This window comes from Athene cunicularia, assembly GCF_003259725.1.
Source record: "Athene cunicularia isolate RWA chromosome 4 unlocalized genomic scaffold, athCun1 chr4_part1, whole genome shotgun sequence".
NCBI lineage: Eukaryota > Metazoa > Chordata > Aves > Strigiformes > Strigidae > Athene > Athene cunicularia.
In genome coordinates this window covers 41432220-41438219 of record NW_020799098.1, presented here as the reverse complement: position 1 = coordinate 41438219, position 6000 = coordinate 41432220, and positions in this window count along the sequence as shown.

Genomic DNA, 6000 nt, shown 5'->3' with positions numbered 1-6000 from the left:
TATCTATTTGTCCATTGGGATTTACACCTCATTACTCAATATAGTGTTACATGCAGCTTGTGAATAGCTACAGTATCCTCCTATACCCACTTGGCTCTGTATTTATTGACCTTTTTCAAGCTCCTGATTAGCTAGAGACATCAGAAAATTATGTCACCTCTTCACTGCTGCACAGAAGAGAGGCTAATCAGAATTCTACATACTATATCTATAGCAGGTCCACTTAACATTTTAGCTACTTAAGATTATCTATGGTTAGAGTCTCAGCTCAGTGGAATCTCATCATATTTATAAGATATTTATATCTTATAAAAGTTCAGCTCAAACTTTGGACTTGTGATAGAAAACAAAACCTATTGTTTTCAAAATCACTTTTTGCTATTTGCTTTTGTATTTTAAGCTTCAAAACCTGCTAGCTACAGACTCAAAACTGCAGTTATTTGCAGCTTTAAGTTCTTTGGTTGGTTGTAGTTTGGTTTGGGTTTTTTTTTAATAAGGAATTAATCGCTGGTAGCCAAGTTTCAACAAGAGAAGTTGTTCATCTCCATATTTTATAGATGCCACTGTCAAGATTTGAAGGCAGATGCCAGAAGTGGAGCAAATCTGAAAATCAGGACACCTAATTAGGCATGAAAATGAGATTTGGGAACTACATTTCATGCATTTCAGTTCTGAAATCTTGGAAACAAAATTCACTAGTATGTCATCAAATTAACTTCACATCAAGGTTCTGCTGTCATCATAATATGGTTCTTATAAGATTTCCAGAATTATTTGCTTTGGAACCACAAATGAGGACTGTGAAAAGTACAGGATTTTAAATTTTCAATTAGATCCATATGTTGAACTGCTCTCACTTTAAAATTTTAGGACATTAATACCTAGAAGTCTGACTTAGCTTATCAGGCAAGCTTTCAAGTGACATATCTCTATATGGAAAGTGAGCATATATGCAGTGGATGCTGAAATGTATTGCTGTTTCTTCATCTACACACACCATTTGAAATGCTTATGAATATAAAACAGTATTTTGGTAAAACTGTTACTTTACTAACTATTGTACCTGGTAAAACCTAAAAGAAAATTCTTTTACCAGGAAAGCACTGCTTTTAAATGGTTGTCAGTGCCTGCACAATCGAGAGTCTCTTACTGAAGATCAAATCGTAATTTCTCCAGGTCTTTTCCCCCAAAACTGTAAGAATCCTTTCATTGTAGAAGCCAGGTATCAATAAGTAATTATGAAATTTAGAAGAAAAATCACAGATTTCTCTCAATTCTTCTGTTTTTCTAAACACTAATCAGCTGTTTCAAGTTGTTTCTAGACATAATAATTGACAAAATTACATAATGCTTAATGGTAATATTAATCATTGCAAATATGTAGCTATGATTTCAAAGCTATATTTCTAAATCAGTTGCTGTGTACTAGGCCCCATAAGGAGCTCTCATAGTGAGTCTGAGACCCTGACAGCATCAGTAGGTAAGGAAGATGAAGACAGTCCTTTGTGAATGAAATTTAATTTCACTACGTGTCATGATCTTTCTACACTCATGCAACAATGCTGACAGGGGGCTGGGTTTGCATTGCACTCCTGGGACAATCAGTAGCAGCTGAAAATTTTGGGGATGATATGGGAGATCTGCATGAAGCTCAGTGCAGGAGCTAAGACATCCTGTGTCAGAAAGCATGAGCTATCAACACTGCCGACTGCTAGTGGTCAGTAGCTGACTAGCATTCTGGGGATGGTTGGCTGTCCTTGGCTGGAAAAGGCACTGAGCAACTTGCTTTACCTAAAACTGCTCTCATCTCCTTTAAAATGGTTTTAGGGTCATTAAATTTTGATCTGTCCCCTGGGAGTAAGAAGATCCTGGCTCCGAGTGCACAAGATACACAACCCATTGCTAGATTTCCAGTAATGGACATTTGTTACCACAACAGGGTCCTCAGAAAGCAGCCCAGTGAAGTTAATTGTACATGGGTGTCAACACTGTCTTTCGCCATTTAATTATCTGTGGAAACATATTTGTCTACAGAAGCTTGTAGAAGAGTAAGTCAAGTAAGGTGATTATGGAGTTTTACCATTGTATTTTCAGAGAGTTGTGACAGAAGACAGGCAAACTGAAAGATGCGTGCTAACTGAAACACAACAGGGGAGGTAACTAAGATTTCATGAGGGGAGGATGGGAGGGATGGGACACACACTAACAGCTGAACAGTAAAGTTCTATTATCCTGTGATTTCCCATTTCCTATTCATTGCGGGGTGGGGGTGGGGTGGGGGAATAAAAATCCTCTACAGGGCTGGAAAGGAAGATCATGTTTTCCAGACTGAGTAAGAAATAGCAGGATTCACAAAGCTGTTTTTTTCCTGCATTTCTCACACCCTGTCAGGTAAGAGGAGTGGAGGATCAGTAGAAAGTGCTTTGGCAACAGAGGCAGGGAGGATGAGGTGAATTTCACATGCAATGTCAGCCCTGGGGTACAACCAAACATTGAAACAATAACAACTAATAACAAATTAAAGCAAACAAATGTTTGAAATATATATTCTGAAATGTAATTATGTGTGCTCTTCTTCCATACCCATTTTCCTTACAGAAATATTTTCATCCTTACATGAATAGGATAAAATAAAACCATTCTTTCATGGTTAAACCTTGTCTAATAACATAATTTATTCTCAGTGTTAATAATAACATAATTTACTCTCAGATTAATAGACTATACACTACTTCTCAAACAGCATTATACATAGTGGATTGCTGTTGGAGCATCCCACGTACAGACTAGGCTGAGGGCATGCAAATGTCTGTGCTGTAATCCTTCCCCTGCAATATTTGCTGCTAGCTCCCCACCTCTCAACCTGGTGGTTAGCTGCCTAAAAACTTCAAGGTCTACTCTGACAAAACACAGCTGCATCACCTTGACTCAGACTGCTTTACGCTTTTGACCTCTATACATGCCGCTCAGAACTTTGCTGCACCAGCTACAGCTCAAATGCACCAACATGAAAGGTGCAAATGCCTGGCTAGAGGCAAATAACACTTGCTTCAAATTAAAAAAAAAATATATATATTAAAACAAAACAAAACAAAAAAAAACAAACAAACAAACAAACAAAAACCCCTCTCCTAACAAGAGAGAGGAGGAGAGCGAGGGAAGCTCACACCAACACCAGTCAATGCTATTTTAGTGTTCAGAGCACTTACAAGCAGAAGCATTACCAAACTCAGGTATTCCTCCCACCAAGGCAAGTTAAGAGCTGTGTCAGGCAGACACAGGTCACTTCAATGACACCAGATAAACTGAGTGCAAATCTGGCTATAGATTACCTTCAGTGGTGTTTGCTTATTTTTTTTCCTTATGGAGTTTTAATACAACACAGATGTCCAACCAACATCGATTCTTGAACACCCTGTGAATCATTATTGAAAGAGGAAAGATTGCTTAGACACTGACTTATTTTCTTAATGTCCTTGCTTCAGCTGTACTATGAAACAGGTTTGCCATCTCTACCTCCTGTCTGTAGCCTTCCTTACAAGGAAACAGCAGTGACTGCTGAGCAGTTTAGAAATGTGAATGTGCTGAGAAGAAATACTTACTTAGAAGCCAGAATCAAGGGAACAGATGTTACCCTGATAAAATTAGCAGAAGAATCAGCAATTTTTAAATCTTAGAGGGAAGTTAATGGGTCCTCTATGACAGGAGGACTTCAGCAAGCCTGGTTTTCAATCAGCAGCTAGTTTCACAGAATTCCTTATGTTTGGGGTTGTTTGGGTTTTTTTCCTTATCATACACATCAGGAGACATGGTGCCTAAAACAAGCCTTAATGAAATCTGTTACGCTGGTAGGTAAAGACCAACTGTAAACCGTTAATTTAGATCAATATAATTTTCTAATGGTTTACTCATGGGATTATTAATGTTTGTGATCTCCTCAAATCCTTCTTTGCCAGAATTAAAAATTCACAGGACTCACCAGTCAGTATCTAAAAATATTCAGAGATATCATTACATAAAAAGATGACTGAAGTGCTGCTTCAGTAAGACAAAAATTTATGCATTTTTTTCAAATGTGCAGCCCTACATCTACCATGTAGGTCTTTTTCAGTTACCACGTAAGTATGAAATGAATTTTAATTTCCCACACCTTATTTTCTTCTCAGTTTCATCTTCCCAAATGACTTTCAGAGCCATATTACCTGTTCTGCTATGTATCTGTCTCCATCATAAAATCATAGAATCATTTAGGTTGGAAAAGACCCTTAAAATCATGCAGTCCAACCATTAATCTCACATTGCCCAGTCCACCCTAATCCATGCCCCTAAGCACTACATCTACATGTCTTTTAAATACCTGTGGGGATGGTCACTCAACCACTTCCCTGGGCAGCCTGTTCCAATGTTTGACAACCCTTTCAGTGAAGAATTTTTTCCTAATATTCAGACTAACACACCACCCACCCGCCCACACCCCCTGGCACAACTTGAGGCCATTTCCTCTTGTTCTATCGCTTGTTACTTGGGAGAAGAGACCGACACCCATCCTGCTACAACCTGCTTTCAAGTACTTATGCTGATGTAAAAAGTGCTAAAGTGTTGAAGTACTGAAGCCTGAACAACAGGCCCCAAGATGAAGCTGCTAATTTAGTATGTAGTCATTAAGGATGTATGTATGCTCACTAGTGAAAGATGCATTTTAGGCAGAATATAATCAGTAGTGAGGATGAAATACTGAGAGAATGTACCCAATTTTCCTTATTCAGCCTTGTTGGAGCCAGATATTGATCTGTCAGCTCTTCCTGTCTCCTCCCTCATCTTTCCCTGCAACTGGAAGGATGGAGGAGAACACTGTGCTCCTGATCCCTTAACCAGTCATCCCAAGGCCCTTAAGTCTCTCTTGATTGCCCTCAGACTTCTTGTTGCAACTTCGTCATTCCCTACCCAAAAAATCAATAATGGGTAATAATCTGAGGGCTGTACCAGGGCAGGAAGCTTTCTCTCCACATTTTTAACCACAGCCCCAGGGAGGTAGCTGACTTCCCTAAGAAGTAGATCTGGTCAGCATATTGGGCCTTCTGTTGCCTTCAGAAGAGTCTCCTATGACAATATTTTTTTTTTTTTTTTAATGGAAGCAGTTTTGAAGTGCCTCCAAGCCAGATGAACCATCATCTATGCAACTGTGAAGTTCCACTTGCAGACCCTCATACCTGTTATGCAAGGGCACCTGGGAAGGCTAATACAGGCACCCCAATAGCAATGTTACTTATTCAAAGCCCTCACGTTCAAAATTTCATTTTTAGTCCTTATATGTTAGAGGAACAGCCAAAACTAAGAGGAATGTTAGCTTGGTTTTGTTTTTTAAAATCTAATAATACTTACACCAGCTGAATGTTCTGGATGCTTCTGCTTCTGCTTGCTAGTACTGCAGCAGATTCATCCAGCCAGTAACAAGTCCACACTTGTTACTATCACCATGAGCCTTAGCCACTGGCACAAAGGTGCAGAGGCTCACAGTCTTCTCACAGCTTGTTTCATCATCAACTGGAACAACAAATCCCACTGTATGGTAACAAACAGGAGCATTCCTGAAGGGTACGAAGACAGTCCTTTGCTTCCTGACTGGGTTTTGTACTTTGCCAATGGAAGTTAATGTGTGACTTATGTATGTTAGGTCCGGAGAAACATGGAAACATATGTAATGAAATTTTGGGTAGTTAAGTTTCAAAGATAAACAGCTATCATAACTGTAAACAAAAGTCTGTATTCCAATTATACTCTCTTCTGTAAAATCTTCAGTCAATCAGTCAGTGATGAGAGCAATGTCAGAGCACAGATATTGAATCAAAAACATAGACTATAGCATTCAAGGTAAATGGCTGTAATGTTTACATGAGTCATCTGTACAACATTTTGAAGCAGTATGCAATAGAAAAGAGAAAAAAGCAGAACGTAGAAAAAAGATTCACAGTTTTGAAGACAGCTTTTGCAGAACGTGGA